Genomic DNA, 21,225 nt, shown 5'->3' with positions numbered 1-21,225 from the left:
AAAGAAAAAGGATGGAAATTTATAAATAATTTTATAAATTCTTACCCAATGTAGCTTGTTATGAATACCACTGTAGGTATGAAGCCTAACAGATTGCTAATTGACTATTATCTTACTAGGGTCTTGCAACTGTATCGTGATTTATTCTGGGGGTGGCTAATCTGTGGCCCTCCAAATAGTTTGGAATCCAGCTCCCATCAGCATTGCCAATAATCATGGATGATGGGAGTTGTAGTCCAACAACATCTGGAGGGCCATAAGTCAGCAACCCCAATTCAGAGCTAACTAAAAAGGAGGATCAAAAACCACTGTGTTCTTAGGACCCCTTTGTCCTGTTTGGTGGTCCGGAAGGATATTTTGTAACATAATCTAATGGTGCCATTTAGGCACAGCATTTCATCATAATAATAATAGTAATAATTTATTATTTATACCCCGCCCACCTGGCTGAGTTTCCCCAGCCACTCTGGGTGGCTCCCAATCGAATATTAAAAACAATACAGCATTAAACATTAAAAACTTCTCTAAACAGGGCTGCCTTCAGAAATATTTATACTCCCTAAACATGTCACAGATGAAAATAGGGCCATACTTGTATACTTGGCCTGGGAATGTGTTACCAATGTTGTTCGGTCCCTGCTCCTGCTAACCTAGCAGTTCAAAAGCATGTCAAAGTGCAAGTAGATAAATAGGTACCACTCTGGTGGAAAGGTAAACAGTGTTTCCGTGTGCTGCTCTGGTTTTGCCAGAAGCGACTTAGTCATGCTGGCCACATGACTCAGAAACTGTCTGCGGACAAACGTCGGCTCCCCAGCCAATAAAGCGAGACGAGCGCTGCAACCCCAGAGTTGTCTGCGACTCGACTTAACGGTCAGGGGTCCCTTTACCTTTTAGGTCTGTACAAGCTTTAAGATCTGCATCAGAGACCCTGTTTTCTAGCCCACCACTGATTGATGGTAGATTATAGCCAGTGTAGCAGGGACTTTTTGGTGGTGACTTTTAGAAGTCTCTGCCTAGGAAAATATGCAAGGATCCATCAACACTGGTCATCAAGAAGTCCATAAAGGCTTTTTTCCATTCCAATCAGTGTCTGACTGACTACTATTTCATGCTCTTAAGACATGTTATTGCTACTCCTTCTAAATTAGTGGGACTGATGAGGTACTTTATTAGTGTGTGTAGTTAAAACATTTTGTAAACCACTTTGTGAGGCCAGTATGCCCTGAATGGTGGGTCAGAACTATTTCAAATAATTAAGAAAATGGTTTAGCGAGGGCAGATGCCAAAAGATAGGGACTACGCCTGGTCAATAAGGAATCATTTGAATATGTGCTGTTACCTAAGGCACATCTGTTGTCACTCTTTCTGATTTTGCATGTAATAAAGTGGATTCCACACACACACACCCCACTGCTTAAACCTTGAAGGTAGGTTTTTTCCCCCTTTAGGAATGAAACTATGGACAATCTTTTTACCATACCTCTATTAACATTTTGGAGGGTCTGCCAGGAAGGAACCAGAAATAATTACTGCAGAAGCGGCAGAGGCAGGGTGCTGGGGTGGGGGGAAGATCTACTAAAGCTGCCTTCACTTGTCCATAAATGCCTTTGGATACAATTAATAGGCCCACTTATAAATAAGTGGTTTTGAGACGCTGCTTCATGCATATCCTGACTTCCAGGGCCAACAAGTCAATCCTATTAGCTCTCTGGATTGCCCCAAGGGACCGTCGTCGCTAAACAAAATATTGTGTCCAACTAGAAATAAGACTTCTGCTTTATTCCACAACTCCACATTTATGCCTAGCCATGGCAAATATACACGATAGTATTTGCAGCAGATGTAACGAAAAGTAAATTCGATTTCTTTTAAAAATACTTCAGCATGAACTTACAGATGAGAGTGGGCGGCAGAATAAACCTTGGTGGTTATATTCTACTACCACGTTTGGTGGCAATACGCTTCTGAATACCAGCTGCTGGAAACCACAGAAAGGGAGAGTGTTGTGGTCAGATCCTGTCTGTGAGTTTCCCAGAGCCATGTGGTTGGCCACTGTGGGAACAGGTTGGTGGACTAAACAGGCTACTGCCCCAATCCAGCAGGCTATTCTTATTTTTATGGTTCTGACTAGATGTTTCAGGGGGCTTGTGGTAGCTAAGCCTTCTTGACTGGATCTCCAGGGAAAGCAGTTAAATTTCAGAGCAAGAACCTGGAAGTCTTCTGCTTCCTGCCTCCACAAGCATCACATTTGAGTTTTCAAACTCACACCCCAAGTGTGAGTTTCAACAAGAGGCCAAGCATTGCAAAAGATATTGGTTTAAATAAGCATCTAAAGTCTGTATATCAGAACCGCTGCAGGCAGAAGCTAGCATGGCCTGAAGGCTAGAGACAATTTGGTGAATGGAGAATTTTATAACTAGACAGTAAGAATGCAAAACCACAAATATTCCATGGGAGAGTTCTGTCCCAGCTTTTGTTGTGCTATAGTGTAAGAGTGTCTCTCCAGACAGCAATAATGCAGTAATGTTGAGGAAGCATTGCAAATCACTCAATAAGGCAGAATGATGTTTGGATGGTCCAGAATGAACCCACCAGTAATGCACTATGATTGCATCAGTGTCATGTTGCAGAATTAAAAAAAAACCAGTCTGGAAAGATATCCAATTCCTATGGTCATTCAGTCCTTGATAGTGTCTTCTTTCTAAGAATAACTATTATTTAAAACAGTAAAATAATAATTAAAATCAGCCACATTGGCAGCTGAAAACACATAATCCTTTGTATACTTCACAATTAAAACAGAATTCACTGCCATAAGATATGGCAATGGCTAGTAGGCTAGATGGCTTTTTAAAAGGATGAGATGAATTTGTGTTGCTCAGGTTTATAAGTTGCTATTAGCCATCATGGTTAAATGGAACTTGCACGTCCAGAGGCAGTTAAAGGAGATGTAGGAGAAGAACTGGGGTGTCTCATTCCCCTTAGCTACTTTGCTTTCTTGACAGCTACCACTGTTCCTGCCTCAGTAACTAAAACAGCCTCCACAGGACTGGGACTGCTTGATCTATATTACGGCTCGAAAAAGCTTTGTGAAAACAAGAAATATAACTGCTAACTGGGCAGAGGCCCAGAAGCTGGCCTTGCTCCCAGAGAGCTGCTGTCAATGGGGTGTGAGAAGTCATATGGTTTTGAAATTAGGACTCCACTAACACCTTTCTTTACACTTCAATTATTTCCATTTCCTCTTCCGCTCTTGTTTTCTCTCAGGTGGTGGCACTGCTGCGCCACATCTCAGAGCCTTTCTGTGAGGCATCCAAGCCTTTTCTTCACTATTAGAAGCACTATTAGAAACACCTTCCACCAGCCACCTTACCTGCTTCTTAGCCTTCTGCGTACTGACAGAAAAGTGTTGTCTTTTTGAGTCTGACTCATTTGCTGTGGCACTGCTTCTTTATAATAATAAAAATATGAGGGAGATATTTAACTATATTTTCTTATAGGTAATATCTCTTGGCTCTGGGAATCCCATTCTCATTCAAGCAGCATCACTTCATCATTTCTATCCCCAGCACCACCACACACTAGGGAACATTAATCTCTTGCGAGGAAAGGGGAAAAACCAATTTAGCCCACTGGAGTTTGTAAGACAAGGCCAGGGCATTTGAATCTTTTTTTTCCTTTTCCCAATCAAGCAAAGAAGTCACAGGTTAGCTGATACAAAACACTTGTCTTACCACTTGATGGACTCCTTATTTGAGGGAAACTCCCCTCGGGCCTCTCAGCCTGTCAGGCTTCTGGAACGGACTCACTAAAACGTGTGTCCTGTGCCTTGTATTTAGCTTGACAACAGGGATCGAGCTTACGGGCTACTTCAGGTGCCTGAAATGCCAAAGGGGAAACCTTATGATGCCCACTTTTTAATTAATTTGAAATGTTATAGAAGTCCATTGTCAATCAGCATTTATTAATTTGTTTAAATGTCAGTAATTTTAAAGCTGAGTTAATTTGTTTGCATTTTAGTAACAAAACAAAAAAAAGAAGTGTTCGCTGCCAAGCCCTGAGTAAAGTTGAAGGGAAAAAGCATATGTCAGATGGCCCCCTGAAGCAGTTGACCAAATGGTTTTGAGGTTGCATTTCATTCTCTTAGTTATTCATTAGTCCCCTTGCAGACTATTGTTCTGATATGGTGAAAGCATTTACTGATTAAATAATAAGTGCCTCTCGCAGCCCATTAAAGGATAAGTGCCTTCCAAACCCAGTGATAGACTCAGATAGAGGACACTGGGTCTATGTCAGCAACTTTTTGAAGGTGTGATGGTAACTCTAGAGTGAAATACTGGTACTGGGTGGACCATCAGATTTTGATTAGGGGGTGCAGCCTGTCCTGGGTGGGACTGCACTCTCCCTAAAAGATCAAGTCTTTAGTTTGAGGACGCTCACGTTGGCACTCCTGTTGGGTGGACAAGTGTTATAGGTACAGTAGTGAGAAGCATATTTTTCCAGCTGGTACGTCAGCTATGACCTTACTTGAATGAAAGATGACCTCATCACAGACATCCATACCTTCATTACCTCTAGATTACACTACTGTAATGAACAGTGGAGTTGCTCTTAAAAAGTGATCAGAAACTGCAACTAGTACAACATACTGCTATGAGGATATTGACTGGAATGAGGCTATCAGAACACATTACATTCATTTTGTTTGATCTACATTGGTTGCCAATTTATTTCCAGGCTCGATTCAAGGTGGTTATTAAGATTTAAACAGCTTGGATGCCTTAAGGAATTTCTTTTCCTCTACGTTCCCCTTTGTTTGCTCGGTTTATCATCAGAGGACCTGCTCCAGATTCCAGGCAGCAGTGGTGGCATCTAGGAAGTGGAAGGCCTCAGGACTTTATGACTTTAGGCATTTGGCCAAAGGTTTTACTATTATTTATTAAATTTGTATGCCACCCTTTATCCGTAGGTCTCAGGGAAGTTCACAGCATAAAAATACAAGATAAAAACATCAAATACATAATAAAAGCAAGGACAAAACAAAACAATAAGCCCCCTCCCCACACCCTCTCCCACAAACACATTTAAAAGGCTATCGAATGTTAATCAGCCAAAGGCCTGGTTGAAGAGGAATGTTTTTGCCTGGTGCCTAATGGGGTATATTGAAGGCACCAATCAAATATCCCCGGGGGGAGCCTTCCACAAATAGGGAGCTACTGCAGAAAAGGCCCTTTCTCATGTAGCCACCCTCTGGACCTCTCATGGAGGAGGCACACAAAGAAGGGCCTCAGATGATGATCTCAGGGTCCAGGTAGGTTCATATGGAGAGAGGCAGTCCTTGAGGTATTGCAGTCCTACGCCGTTTAAGGCTTTATAGGTCAAACCCAGCGCTTTGCATTGGGCCTGGAACTAATTGGCGCACCTGCAGATGTAGAGGAGAAGTAGAGCTGTGTGTCATCCGCTGTCATCAGCTTCCACAGTAGCACCTGTATCAGGAAGCCTTGATATTGCAGCACCGCCCTGCCAGAAGTCTTCCACTAGTTCTTAAGCAAGAGTTCACAGAACAGTAGAAATGCATGTTCTCTTTCCACTTCTTGTCCTTTGGAAGCAATAGAATCTATATCTCATTGATGTTGTTCACAGGGACTGTCCAATAGGTACTCATAATTTTCACACAATAGCAGAGCCATCTCTTGTCATCACCAGATTCCTAAAGGTCCTAGGGGAAGTGTCAGATTTTAGCAGGTTCCTCCCCTCTGCATATGCTCAGAAATCAAAGGGGAACAGGACAGTATGCATGTGAAAGAAATGAAACAAAAAACATTAGTGTGTGTTATTATCATGTGCTGCAAGTATTTCTATGCCTCAGAAAATGAGTCATCTGTCTGTGTCCTTTAAACTCTATTTGGAAAGTGATAAGCAGTATTTTACAAATAGGACTACACACCCAGCAGATTACTGACTAAACTGCTATTACCAGCAATACTCTGAATTTACATAGTGTTTTGCATCTTCAAAGAACTGTGCAAATATTACCTAATTGATCTAGCCTGGAAAACAAGTCCTGGAAATCTAATATCAATCTTATATGTAGAAGAGAACAAATCATTAACTGAAAGGAGCACATTCTGTGGAATCCTATTACCATAAATTACACACAGCTTTCCCCCTCCTCCTCAAAGTTATTCCCTTAGCCATCTGATTAATGACTGGATTGAAGCAGATTAATTTACTTGTGGTTTCTGGAAACTTAATAGGTGGAAACGTAATAGAAGCTTGATAGAATTGTCAGAGATAATTGATGCTTTAAGGGGCATGAAATCAGAAAAAGCATCCAGTCAAGATAGATTCACAATGGGATTTTTTTAAAAAAAGAAAGAAAAAGCATGAAAGGTGAGATTCTCTGGTTTTGATTTGTTTTTAAGTGAGGTTAAGAAATGATGTTTTTATGTGGAAATGCATGTTCTCTTCACCTATGAGACAACATCAATCCAGTGTCAATAGATTGCTGCTTATGTTAAGCTTTGTTATGGGTACATATTAATGGGTATTTTAACTGATTGGATAACAAATAATTCTGCTTCAAAGGAACAATACCAAAAGGAGCTATGTAAATTATTATGAATTATTGCACCATACAATAACACATCAGTAAAGGAATATAAGGACAGTATGGGAAGGATCCGACCCCTTACAACTTCCTTCTTTCTGTCCTCCCTGCATATATACTAAACATGTGATGTAATGGGTGGGATTCCCCAGATAATGAACCCAATTTCCCCAGTTCCCCATTGCATGAACTACTGTGCTAAGCATGAGGGCTGTGCACATGTGCTGCTGACACCCACTGGACATAAGTGGAATCACACTTCTGACTCAATAACACCAATACAGTCATACCTCGGGTTGTGAACGTGATCCTTGCGGGAGGCATGTTCGCAACCCGCAGCATTCGCAACCTGAAGTGCCGTGTCTGTGCACACGCGTGATGCGATTCAGTGCTTCTGTGCATGCGCGTGATGCGATTCAGCACTTCTGCGCATGCGCCGAAACCCAGAAGTAACCCGTTCTGGGTTCGGCATGGTCCGCAACCCACGGCGTTCGTAACCCAAGGTATGACTGTAATACATTATTCAGAGCATAATTGTATCACAACTTGAGAAGGAACCTGAACGGTTGTCCTTCAGTGTTCATTCACTGATGGAAGTAGGCATTTATATGGCATGTGTCACTGCTGGGGTGGGGTGGGGGACCTGTGGCCCTCCAGGTATTGTTGCACTCTGACCCTCATCAGCCCTAACCAGCATGTTCAGTGGTCAGGGATGCTGGGACTTGTAGTCCAGCAACATCTGGAGGGCCAGAGGTTCCCTATCCTTTGTACTGTGCCTTAGTATATTCACTTCCAAACAGAATCATATGGAAAGGCTGTACACATATTACATCAGGGGTGCCTAACCTTTTTTCAAAGAGGGCCAGATTTGATGAAGTCAACATGCGTGAGGGCCGACCAAAGTTGTTGAGCTTTCTTTAGAATTGAACTTGTTGAGCTTTTTTTTAGGATTTGACCCCTATAAATAAACTGGCCGAGGGGCCGAATTAGGCCCCCAAAACAGACTTTGGACATACCTGTATTACGTATACTGTAAACGTGTATAATTATCTCATATATGTGTGTGTGTTGAGTGCCGTAGTCAACCAGTGAAAGAGACACATGTGCAATTTTCATACATTTTTTCATGCTTTCCATGTTAGAAAATGGTCACATCTGAAGCATCGCTTTGTGACTTTATATCAGAAAGAGAGAGTGGGTGGAAGTGTGAAGTCTACTAAAACAGACTTCATCGGCTTCCTCTGTAAAATGCCCAGCCAGATCCATGAGAGAAGCGGCATATTTTCTTTGAGAGTCCAATCTGCTCTCCATCATCGCTTTCTCTTAATACCGAGAAGTTCTGGCTGCAGTACTCGCTCCCCCGCCCATCTCCCCAGGAACTTGTTCACAAGCCAATAAGTAGAAGCCATTGTAATGCTGCCTGGTTTGTAAATGCATTGAACAATGATGGCGTGCTTGAGCCTGACAGCCAGCCGTCCATGGTGATTATGAAGAAAAGGAGCTGGGTTTTGTTGTGTCCCTTATTGCTGTTATTGTTATTCAGAGAAGGGCCATCCATCAAGACATGACGTGTTCGCAGAGGTCAGTCAGTCATGCCAAGTGACAATAGGAAAATCCCTGGAAATTCATACCTTTAAAAATCTCTGGAATGCTCCTTTTAATCTTTCGCTACCTTATGCTGCACATATATTCTGGGGCTAGAGATCAACAAATTTAGCAACTTTTAAACACTGCAGTCGTTTTAAAGTGATCTGCCACTTGCATGAAATGTTAGAGCTCAATCCCTAACCATGGATTAGAGAGATTACTGTCTAATTTACTTCATAATGCTGAGGACTAAAATATAGTGTCCCTCCCTGATCCCATGAATCTCAAAAAATTTAAAAAGGAACAATTATGTTAATTGCAATGGACAACCCGCTGATATATGCTTTGAAAAATGAAATTTGAACAGCAGAGTTTAAGGTCTGGTGCAGACATTAACAACTGGCTTATCTCCCAACCTTGTCTAACTGTGTTCCTGGCATCTCCAGGTAGGTCTGGGAGAGTTTCGACCAGTCAAGTCTAGACATAGTAAGCTAGATGGACCAATGGCAGCTTCCTACACAATCAAGACAGCTTTGTGGACTCACATGTTCCCTATCCTTCCCTTCCATCATCCATTCCCTTCTACAACTATTTGTAGTTTAGCCCTGAGTGCTACAGTTAACTCTGTTTGGCTAACACAGAAATAATCCTCCTTCTTCTCTGTTGAGCCAAGGATGACCAGATGCAATATAAACCTGACAAGGCATGGATCTGTGCTGATGGATAAATGCATAAATATATGAGGTGTAGGTCAATATTCCAGCTCACCCAAGCCAAATGCCTGACAGCTTCAGGCTTCAGCCACTGGGCTGCTCAATATGAATTAGCACTTAACCAGAAGCACATATCTCATTGGAATTTCTGACAACAAATAATGGCAATTCATGCTGTCCAGTGGCGGCTGTGCTACTTGCGTATTGGTATGTATTGGATAGCTCTAATAATTTCTAGTCAATTTAGCGCATCCCATTTGGTAAAGGTTATTTCACAGACCACAAATTTCATTGGCGTGCTTGATTCGTTCATGAGAAAGCTATTGATCACTGAGGTGCCAAGTGGTTTGCAGAGAAAGGAATGGAAATTACATGGTTAAGTAATTATGGTGTAAACAGATAGTTCTGTCTCCTGTATTGTACACAGCCCACGCACTCAGTTACTGATAGGGATATCAAATGTGTGAGACAGCTTGTTGATGAGCCCTGAAATTTGGCACCTGCATAGTCCAGTAACTAGAAAAATATTTGAAAACAGGGAATATTTACCCTTCTCTCTCAAGCTGGATACCCCAATATGGTTAAGGCATTCCCAGGGAACGCAGAAGGCTTAAAATGACACTTGGGTGGGACAAAAATGAGTCATTTTTACATCAAGTAGTAAAAATCTGGGGCATAACATTTAACAAAGAAGCAGCAGTGGGCATCCTGGAGCCAAACAGTTACTCCTGCTGTCACTTGGCTTCCTACATATTAAAGAAATCCAGAGAGGTGTGTGAATGCTACTTAGGGAAGATGCTCCACTGCAAACTGATTCCTAGGGATTTGAAATAAGTGTTCTGACATTGGGTTGTCAAGAATATGCATGAATCAGAATTTGCTCCTATGTGACTTCTAATTGACAACAGCCCAAGTGGTTTTCAAATAGCCAGAGATACTTATAGGGCAAAGCATGGTTTTATTTGTTACTTAATGAATAATTGAACTCTTAAATAAAAGCAAATGCCTGAAGGGGCCCCAAATGAACTTATTGACCAGATATTAAAACTGTGAGCATGCACACACAAACACACAAACACATGTGCAACAACTGCGTATTCCCAATTGATCTCCTGGCCAAGATTGCAATTGAAGTGCACATTTACATACACAATGTCAAAAGAACATTGTTGTATGCCATATTTTGAGATTTATTGGAAAGCACCTTGGAATATAATTGAATAAATGAATATTCAGTTATGTCTCCTGGGCTGCAGTATGATGTTTGGATAATATGAACCAGGGTTAGGAAGCACATGGGCAACACAAGACATATCCCAGAATGAATGTCTCCTGCCAGGGGATATCGCAAACATGTCTCTGGGTTGTCATTGCAGGTGAGGTATTTCATTTCCAATTTTAAATTCCCTGCACAAAGAAAACTTGATGTCAATTAGGGTTAAAAATAAAACTGCTAATTTTATAATGCCATTATACAAATCTATGGTGTGACCACCTTTGGAATACCATGTACAGTTCTGATTCCTTCATCTCAAAAAGAATATTGTAGAGCCAGGAAAGGTGCCCTAAAGGCCAACCAAAATAATCAAGGGACTGGAGCAACTCCCTTTTGACGAAAGGTCTCTTGAGAATGAAAAAAGCCAAGTAAGGAGGGAGACATGATAGAGCTGCATTAAAATTATGCATGAGTGGGGGGAGAGACAGAAACATTTTATCCATCTCTCATTATAGTACAGCCATGGGCCATCTAATGAAGCTGAACTGAAGCAAAATTCAGGAAACACAAAAGGAAATACTTATTTATACAGTGTATAGGTAACCTATAGAATCTGCTTCTGCTAGATGTGGTGATGGCCACCAGATTTGGCAGCTTCAAAAGGGTATTAGACAAATTCATGGAAGACAGAGCTATCAATGACTAATAGCCACAATGGCTGTGTCCTACTTCCAGTGTACTGGAGGCAGTACTAGGGTTCACAAGTAGGAGAGCAGTACTGTGCTCATACCTTCCTTGCAGGCTTCCCATAGTCCTTTGGTCAACTGCTGTGTGAATAGGATGCTGGACTAGATATGGTTTTGGTCTGATCCGGCAAGGGCCATCTTATGTTCTTACAATGACTATTCCCCTAAAACAAAAGGCGTTCCACTTAATAGGGAGCAAAAGAGCCCGCCACAGCTAACAAGGAGCAGACATTGCAACCAATCAAAATACCTTTCGCCTTGTAAGCACACAACGCACTCAGTACCTGCAATGTGCAACCCCAGCACCTACTCCTCAAAATAAAAGTCTGTATGTGGGGCTTGGTCTGGGAAGTAACGAGTTTCTGTATTGCAGTCCTTGGTCCTTTCCTTGTAATAAGAAGCCGCTCTGTGACAATCAGGACAAATGCAGACCCAGTTTGCCATTTAAAAGAAGGACTGTCAATAACACTCCACAGCTGTCACTTTTATTACCCGTCTCCCTCCCCCACCCCTCTCTCAATGCATTATTGCACTGGTAACCATGGCAAGAGGCCAAATTGCTTCGCCTCCAAAGTGTATGGCTACACGAGAAAAGAAAAAGCACCCACCGTGTACGATACCTTTCACTGTGCTTAGACTTGTTTATGTTGCTGGGGCACGCACAGATTCTCTTGGCCATTTTGCACAGCACCTCCTTTTACAGAAAGCGAATGCTCTCCAGGTCTATATATCAAAGTTATGGCATTCCGTTTTTCAGCGAAATAAATAAATAAACCTGTAAATAAGGTCAACAGGATGGGGATGTTCCGGGTGACAGAACCCTTAATGGTTTTTGAGGAACAGCTTGTTTCTCTCTTCAAAAAAACTCACTTCAATTTACTTTGAGCCTGTGCCTCTTAAACACATTTTGCCTAAGCACAGGGAAAGCACAAATCCAGCCATTTTCATGGCCTTAGTTAAACACCACAAGGCCACCATAGGCAGCTCAACGTCAGCATAGCTACGCAGTTATAAAAATGAAGTCTGTGGGTGATCGTAGAGAGGTATAGTACAAAGTTTGCCCTTTTTAAAAATAGAATATTAAGCCCAATGAAATATACTTCATGAACAATAAGGAACATTCCAAATTCTGGGCATTCGTAAATTACTTTAATCGATGTCATTTATTTTGCATAAAATTAGAGTTGAAGATAAACTTCTTTCATTATTACGGTCATATAGGGATTCCCCTGGGTTTGTCCAGCTTCATGGAGACAGAGTGAACCTTTTGTTTTTACAGCCAAAAGATTTACAGTTCTATTCTTCTGCCTTTCTATATGTCAGGTGCAAAACAAAGCTCATCACAGGAGAAAATGATTGTCAAAGGCTGGAAGTCTCTCCAGGTCCTGAGACTGAAAACCATGGCCGCCTGACTCCTGTGAGGTGACTTGTGAAAAATAGAGCAGTAAGCAGAACCTAATACATGCTAGACAACTGTCCTGATTCACAGATAATTCACCACAATAATGGAAGAGATGGCTATGGTGGGTTATAGACAAGGATAAGGAGAGCTGAGGAAGCAAAACTGAGGTGAATACAAACATTAAGGGGAGGGCAGGGAAGAAGAATTTGAATGGAGAGCATTAAAAAGCTAAATTATCTCAAATTCTGCAGCTGCAGAATTCAATTTTGTGACAAGAATAAAACCATGGAAGGTTCACGAATATACAGTTAGACTGAGTCAAATTGCTGGTCCATTTAGTGCTGTGCTGCATACAGTGAGGAGCAGTAATTCTCAAAGGTCTCAGCTACGCAAGCTTCACCTGGTGGCACTGGATTGGAACTTCTGCACACAAATCATGTGCTCTATGACCTAGGAACACTCCCCATTCTATGTTGTGTCAGCTTGCTTATTTCCCAGCCTTTGTGCACTCGAATGAACCTGGCAACAGCACTGCAAACCAAAAATGGTGTTAGGTTCTTATGCTTTGGAAAAGTCAATGTGCAGGAATTTGAGAAGCAGTGGTGCTTGCATTGGGAGAGAGGTGAGCAGCCAGCTGACATCTATAAATAATTGTAATCCACTTTTACACAGAAGTGTGTGGTTTGGGAAGGACAGCTTTGAACCACACGCCATGTTAACAATAAAAACAGCAGGTTGTCAGCCAGCCTCTTTAGATGGCTCTTGGCTTTCCTTTCTTCCAGATGGGTTCACAACCCTCCTCCTTTTAAATCACCACATAAATTTATCTCTTCTGTTTGCAACTCCCAAGTAAAACACAGACAATTCCCTTTGTTCTTCTAGTTGGCCTTATGTTCTCAGAGATCACTCTGATAAGACACCCACCAGATGAGATCTTGGAAGAAGATCAAGGCAATCACTTTGTCATTTCAACAGCACCCTCGTTGCTCCTAAAAGAACCTTTTCCACTTAAGAGACTCTCACATGCCCAGCCAATGCAGCATCCTCCATATCTTGTGGGACCACAAATCCCATCAGACCCAGTCAGTATGGCCAACGCACAGGGATGATGGGATTTGCAGATAGTCCAACAGCATCTGGCAGGGGAAGCACTGTGTTGTCTATCCCTGGCTGAATGGGTCAGTGGCCATCCCAAGAAACAGAGGTGTTGCTAGGTTCTTAAGACACTTAATGCACAGTGTTCTCGAAGCTACCAGCATGAGTTTGACCAAACTGCGGGAGGCAGTGGAAGACAGGAGTGCCTGGTGTGCTCTGGTCCATGGGGTAACAAAGAGTCGGACACGACTAAACGACTAAACAACAACAACAATTTGCAGGTGCCAACTTATGTCTGTGAGGATACTGAGGTGGTGGGTGGGCTCCCACTGACACACTGCATTTTGCAGCATGCCCAGCATATGTGTAAACAAAGTTTTTGAAAGTATTTTTAAAGCAAGGAAGGGGAAAGAGATCTGGGCTCAAGGTCCCTGGGCTGCTCCTTAATAACGTCCATGGACAGGGGCATCATAGGGGGGCAGGAGACTGAGGGCTCCCCCAAAATGTTCAGTTGCGGGGGCAAGCCGTTGCCCTTGCCCCTGGAGGAAGGGTTTGCAGTGGGTGTAACATTCTGTTCAATATTAGAGGCAGAAAGTCTATTATGTGAAATAAGAGGTTGTCAATTTATGCTTTGCCTTTCGCACTGGACCACTAATAAACATTACCACTAGTTATTCTGGCACAGATTAGAAGCAGATATGCAGGCATATCTTGATGCGCTTCTGGATGAAAAGAATCCATTGCAGAGTCTGAATCGGGTGCAGCTTTCCCCACCATTTTATAATACATATGTACCGCCATTGTCTGCCTCAAACCACTAGTCTGGTGCACGGATATAACGAGATTGGTGTCGAGTTTGTAAAGAACATTGGAGCTGTACAGATGAGGAATGATGAGGAATGATAAGGGATGCTTCATTCTGAAAATGGCCAGCTTAATCCATCCCCTCTTTAAATCATTCTGTGAAAGGAGCAAGTAAAGTGAAAATGAACCCCTAAAAATGTCTAATATTTAACTGAGACAGAATTCTGAAATGCACTCCATCTACATCTCAGTACATAGGGCGGGGAGTCCCACTTCTGTTGTACAGCTTGGACCGCTAAAGACAGGAGAGAGAATGTTTTTCACGATCATATCTCCATCCTAGACAGCAGCTCACATGCTATATATTACAAACTAGTAATGTATCCCTTAGCCTTTTCAATTAAAACAGCAAAAGTGTGCCTATTACTCTTTTAACACTGCTCTCTGAAGTCACACAGGATGAGTTTAAATCAGCTTTTAGACTGAAATATTATAAGGAGCCAAATGGTCTAGAGATTCTGCCCCCATCTGCCATGGCCATCTTCTCAAAAAACCTCACCAGAAAAGTGATATACTTTTAAAATTAAAAGTAAACTCCTCAAACCCAGCAGAGTCTCTGCTTAGCAAGCAACCAAACAGAAACTGCTAAACTGAGCATTTATTCTGAGGTTTGCGGGGGGGGGGGCATAGCTGGGTACATGGACGCAACACCAAAATCCACCACACTGCTACTTGCCTTCTGTTGGATTCCATTTTCGCGGCAGCACCCCAGAAGCTCTGTGCCTGGTCGTCCTCCCCTAGATCAGCCTTTGCTATGCATTGAATTGTTATGTTGCAAGTGTTGGGTCCCTAAACAGTTCGTTATAGGGGATGGGCAGAACTGGCCACTGGATCCTAAGTTGCTCCATTCCCCTGAGAGGAGGTTGATCTGGGCTAGAGTTTGCATTGCTAATTCCCCACCTTGCTTTCAATTATTATTATTTGTATTTATATACTGTTTCATGCCAAAAATAGGCTTCTAAGCCAAATGCAAGTATATAAACTAATTTCACAAACATTAAAATCTAAACATCTTTGATTAAAACATGCAATAAATCTCTGAAATAGATTTTCACAGCAAATAAAAAATGTAGAGATCTTCTGGGCTGCAGCAGCTCCTCACAAATGTGATGTATAGCTCTGTTGGTAGTGCATGAGACTCTTAATCTCAGGATAATAATAATAATAATAATAATAATTTATTATTTATACCCCGCCCATCTGGCTGGGCCTCCCCAGCCACTCTGGGCGGCTTCCATAAAAACCAAAAATACACTAAAATATCACACGTTAAAAACTTCCCTGAACAGGGCTGCCTTAAGATGTCTTCTGAATGTCAGGTAGTTGTTTATCTCTTTGACATCTGCTGGAAGGGCATTCCACAGGGCGGGCGCCACTACCGAGAAGGCCCTCTGCCTGGTTCCCTGTAGCTTTGCTTCTCGCAATGAGGGAACCGCCAGAAGGCCCTCGGCGCTGGACCTCAGTGTCCGGGCAGAATGATGGGGGTGGAGACGCTCCTTCAGGTATACTGGACCGAGGCCGTTTAGGGCTTTAAAGGTCAGCACCAACACTTTGAATTGTGCTCGGAAACGTACTGGGAGCCAATGTAGGTCTTTCAAGACCGGTGTTATATGGTCTCGGCGGCCGCCCCCAGTCACCAGTCTAGCTGCTGCATTCTGGATTAGTTGTAGTTTCCGAGTCACCTTCAAAGGTAGCCCCACGTAGAGCGCATTGCAGTAATCCAAGCGGGAGATAACCAGAGCATGCACCACTCTGGCGAGACAGTCCGCAGGCAGATAGGGTCTCAGCCTACGTACCAGATGGAGCTGGTAAACAGCTGCCCTGGACACAGATTTGACCTGTGCCTCCATGGACAGCTGTGAGTCCAAAATGACTCCCAGGCTGCGCACCTGGTCCTTCAGGGGCACAGTTACCCCATTCAGGACCAGGGAATCCTCCACACCTGCCCACCTCCTGTCCCCCAAAAACAGTACTTCTGTCTTGTCAGGATTCAACCTCAATCTGTTAGCCGCCATCCATCCTCCAACCGCCTCCAGACACTCACACAGGACCTTCACCGCCCTCACTGGTTCTGATTTAAAAGAGAGGTAGAGCTGGGTATCATCCGCATACTGATGAACACCCAGCCCAAACCTCCTGATGATCTCTCCCAGCGGCTGCATGTAAATGTTGAAAAGCATGGGGGAGAGGACAGAACCCTGAGGCACCCCACAAGTGAGAGCCCAGGGGTCTGAACACTCATCCCCCACCACCACTTTCTGAACACGGCCCAGGAGGAAGGAGCGGAACCACTGTATGACAGTGCCCCCAGCTCCCAGCCCCTCAAGACGGTCCAGAAGGATGTTATGGTCGATGGTATCAAACGCCGCTGAGAGATCCAGCAGAACTAGGAAACAGCTCTCACCTTTGTCTCTAGCCCGCCGGAGATCATCAACCAGTGCGACCAAGGCAGTTTCAGTCCCATGATGAGGCCTGAATCCCGACTGGAAGGGATCCAAATGGTCCGCTTCTTCCAGGATAGTGAGGTCCAACCTCATAGTGGGTGAAAGATTCCTGCATTGCAGAGGGTTGGACTACTCTACAACTCTACAATTCTCTGCTTCTACACCTTTCATCCTGTCCGGCACATAATATATGATGTGCCAGAAGGGATAGGGCTTGGCTGCACTCTCTCTTCATCAAATATCCTTTCCAGCATTACAATGGCAGCTTTGCATAGTTAATAAACCAAGAGAAAGAGAAATCACAAGGAAACGTAAGTACAGATTTAAGATCTGCCTGGGTGAAAAGAGCTGCTGTCATTTCTTCCATTTCCTGATCGTGACTGCTTTAGGCAGGATTGGCAGTTTCATCAATGACAGCCTAACTAATTTGTTAGTTCTCTGATCTTGATCCTTCTTGAAGTGTGGACAGCAGTGGAAATGGATTTTGTCATTGCACTGGGTTTGAAGACAGAATGGGACCAACATGTCTTTTTCCTTTATTTTCTGCATCTGTTGAGAGCAAAGGATTGGGACAGCAACTAGGCTCAACATGCATCAGCAGTCAGCATGGCCAGGCATGAAGTGGTCCATGGGTGACATGGGCCTCCCCCAATCAATGATACCTGTCTCTTGTATGTGAAAAGTGTCGCTGTGGCTACATAAAGATAGCTAAAGGGCAACTACTCATAGATCTGAGACTACAAGCAGTATGAATGGTAAAATTATTCCATACAATAGGATGGTGGCTAGAAATACAAAAAAAAGCCCATTAAGAATACATCTTTTCATTGTTAAAAAAAATGCAAACAAACCAGTACCATTGCCAATTCTGCAAAAGTTGCTTATGAACCTTACGGTAATACCTTAAGAGTACAAAGTTTGCAACTGATTCAGGTACATGCAACTTTGTATCCATGAAGAGGAAGGAATTATAACCAGAAAGATAAGTATTATTCCTGTGCAGCTTTTAGCAATATATCACACACACATTACAATGATGAAAGAAACCATCAGAAACTGATCTGCAATGCAAAACTTATGTTTTAAATACCAGATTTTTACATTCTGAAAAGAGTTGCACATTCTAACCAACAGATGAACTAATCTGTGGCTTTCTTTGAGAGGCATCCCTGGAAAACATGTCTAAAGGGTGGTATTTATATCACAGGCTATCCCATTTGCAGAGAAGAAAAGGATTACCTTTGAAGTGTAAAGATCAAAAGCTATTTTTGCAGGTAATAAGATCTCTCTCAGATGGATTTCAGTAATAGAAACTGGCTCATCTAGAGCAAAGTAATAAAAATGTAAGCAAAGTGTAATAAAAGAAAAATGGAAAGTAACTCACTCACCCTGAAATGCACCACACAGCATTCCACAAAACAATGTTTACCAGAACTAATGCGGTACTTAACACATAATGGAAATTCTGTAATATACTGGTTTTCTGAGGTTTGAAACAATTTGGTTGTGGTAACACTATCATAAACAAACTATTTCAAGTAAACGGTGATAGCAGTCAGAGTGAAGGATCAATGAGTGGACCTTTACCCAATGGATGCATTCAGACGAAACACTAAACCACAAGCCTCACCTTCTCTGGCACAGTTGTGAGGAATAACCACAGGTCATTACATTGTCCAAACCCTTCAAACTGTGGTTAAACTTAACTATGCTTTGCTTGAAATCACAACTTTGAACCATAGTTTAAGAAGCTGACTTATTTTCACGGACTGTAGTTCAGATTAGCCACAGTTTAGGGTTTGAACGTAATGCTAAACTACAGCTAATCAGTATCAGAAGCAAAAGCTTCTGATCTCCTCCTCAGCTTGGCTGGAGAAAAGAGGAAACAGGAGAGGTAATGCCTGAGACTCACTGTTGCTTGTTCTAATTCTCACTATGTTATGCTAAGCTATGGCTTAGTACAAGGGTCACCAACCTGAGGCCCATGGGTCCCAGGGTGCCTGACAGTACATAATATGGCAGCCATGAAAGGACTTAGCAAATAACTGCTCAAAAAACCACAGTGCACGAGATTAGGGATGAGCATGTCTACACCATTTTGTATTTCTTTCTCTTTTTCTGCTCTGTTATATGTGGCAGCCATTTTGTATTATGCCACACCCCTGCAGCTGCCATTTTGTGGCCTGCATTGATGATACTTCCTCAGAATTCCAAATGTGCTCACTACCCAAAAAGGTTTGTGATTCCTTTTTTAGTGTGTTATCCAAAGGTAGCTATGATCGCTTTTTCAATACAAAGGTCACTTTATATTTCACAAAATAAACATGCACAGAGTTAAATGTGAGCCCACAATGTGAACAGTGGATTTCTCCAACAGAAGAAGGAAAAACACTTTAGGAACTATCAGGAAAGCCAAGAGTTATTTATCGAGAGCTCCCAGCATGCAGTGTTTCTTTTGCAGGGCTGAATTGGTCTTCTTGTGTCTTAACCATTCCTGTTCAAACTGTGTTTATTGCTGACTGGTTTCTTGAACTGCTGCCTACTTAATTGTTGCTTATCTGTCTGGCCCTTTCTTCCAGGAACACAGCAGTAAACAAACCAACAAAAGGTTATTTGGGTCACAGTTGTTGTAACCCTCCTACATTTAAGGAGCACCTTTGAGCTAGCCTTCCAGAGTCTTGAAAAGCCTTGCAAAAAGAAAGACTTCAAAACAAATCAGTTTTTTAATAAGGTAGTCATGGGTGATTTGACTCGTGGAAAATGACGGCAAACAACATGTGGCCTTCCAGCAGCTGAATGGGAAGGCAGATGTGCCTCAACAATGGCTGAGTCAAGCTGTTGTTCTGTGAGAGAAATACATTGGCATCTACTGGGGGTGGGGGAGAGAAGGAGCCAGTTCCCCTCACCCCAATGAACTATATTCTCTGGATTCCCAACTTTAATTAAAAAAAAAACCTCTAGCACTTGTAAAACCCAATATAGGAGGCAAAATGTACAAGTACTATTATATTCGTTGGTTTGTAAGAAACGAGCCTCTTCCCATCTTTCAGTGCTTCTAGTCTATGAATTAAGTCATATTAATTATTAGCATTCAGGAAAGTAGATCTAGCCTGGACTCTGACTGCTAATTTTTAATTTTTCCTCTGTTCATTGTTGAGTTTCATTCATGATATACAGTTGCATTTGTTGGACTGTGCACACACTCTTGCCTTTTCTGCATGTAGTGCACCCCCAATGTTGATTTGGAGAGCAGTGGAGACACAATGTTAGTCACAATCCATATTTATCTAGTCATTTCTTGTGAAACATTGCATTTTGCTGCATTTTGCTGCATTTCCCCACAAACCAGCTCCAATATGAACTGGGTTGGGGGAGAATGACCTTGCTGCATTTTAAGCTGGCGACATGTACACAACCTTGATCGAAACCAAATTAAAATGTATCAGTCTGGAGAATTAGTTCAATGAGGTGTTTTGAAATCTCCACTTTCAGATAGCCCCAGGCCTAACCATCAGTAGTGCAACTTTGGGAGTAATATTAGGGGGAAATGAATGTTCAAGGCCTTAAGCCACAAATACTCTTCTGTGCCATTTATCAAGGATGCTAGCTTTAAAGCTTCCCTCGCAGCTTCCACTTTGCACTTTTTGTTAAGAGACCAAGTGAAAAGTGGAGCTGTGATGAGCCATGTGCTTCTCACAGCTGGGCTGGCAAGGGTGATCTATAGAATGCAAGGGGAAAACCTATAACTGATTTATGTAATATCACACCTGTGATGAGATCCATGGTGGTACCATTTCTCACACAGACCCCAACCAACCATTTTAAACTACTCTTATTTATTACGGTAGTAACAGGTTCATTCCACTGTAAATCTTCCAGAGAATTATAAAGTGATCCAATAATATAAGCCCAGAAGGTATTGCAGCAGCGGCAACTAGCACACAAAAAACACCCAAACCCTTGGTTCATCCAGCTCTATGATGGGTAAGGGGACCTCTGTTACAAACTTTGTCTAGGCAACCAGTTAGAAAAAAATAAACACACACACACATGTATGCAAAACAAATTGAAATACTGTACTGTAAACCTTGGTGTCCTGTAGAGGAGGGAGGGGAGAGGGAGAGGGAGAGGGGGGGGGAGTGACTTCCCTGTGTTTTGACTCTGATCTAACTTCTCTTTTTGTATTTCTCCTGTGAGTGGTCATGAGGCTGCTCGATTTGCTTTCATCTGGAACAGGATAATAATTAAATTTTGCATAACTGTTCCTGAGATCTAGAAGCAGTTTTTCTCTTTGTTTGGATGCCTATTTTGAATGAAGATGATGCAAAACTGCACTGATTTTAACAAAATTTGGAAGGAAACTAACAAATTACATTATCCATTTATAAATCTAAGTTTGTATTTGTCAGCGCTGCCCAAGGTCCCAGCTCACACAAGACCAACGCTGCTTCGTTCTTTAGTATAAAAGTCTTTATTGAAGTTCAGTTTCACTTCCACACGCGCAGCGTGCAACGCTACGTCTGTAACCTTAGACCGCCGAAGCTCCAT

At 42.4% G+C, this 21,225-nt stretch overlaps 1 long non-coding RNA gene across 1 annotated transcript; it reads left to right on the top strand.

Annotated features, from left to right (window-relative positions):
• The first annotated feature begins 12,764 nt into the window (after window positions 1-12,764).
• LOC128402890 (uncharacterized) lies at window positions 12,765-19,625 on the top strand. Its single transcript, XR_008327800.1, has 3 exons — window positions 12,765-12,896; window positions 17,812-17,951; window positions 19,257-19,625. It is a non-coding gene; the product is annotated as an uncharacterized LOC128402890 (long non-coding RNA).
• The last annotated feature ends 1,600 nt before the right edge of the window (window positions 19,626-21,225 follow it).

This window comes from Podarcis raffonei, chromosome 1, assembly GCF_027172205.1.
Source record: "Podarcis raffonei isolate rPodRaf1 chromosome 1, rPodRaf1.pri, whole genome shotgun sequence".
Classification (NCBI taxonomy): Eukaryota; Metazoa; Chordata; class Lepidosauria; order Squamata; family Lacertidae; genus Podarcis; species Podarcis raffonei.
Note: the sequence above shows the minus strand (reverse complement) of the source record. Positions and strands in the feature narration are given on the sequence as shown.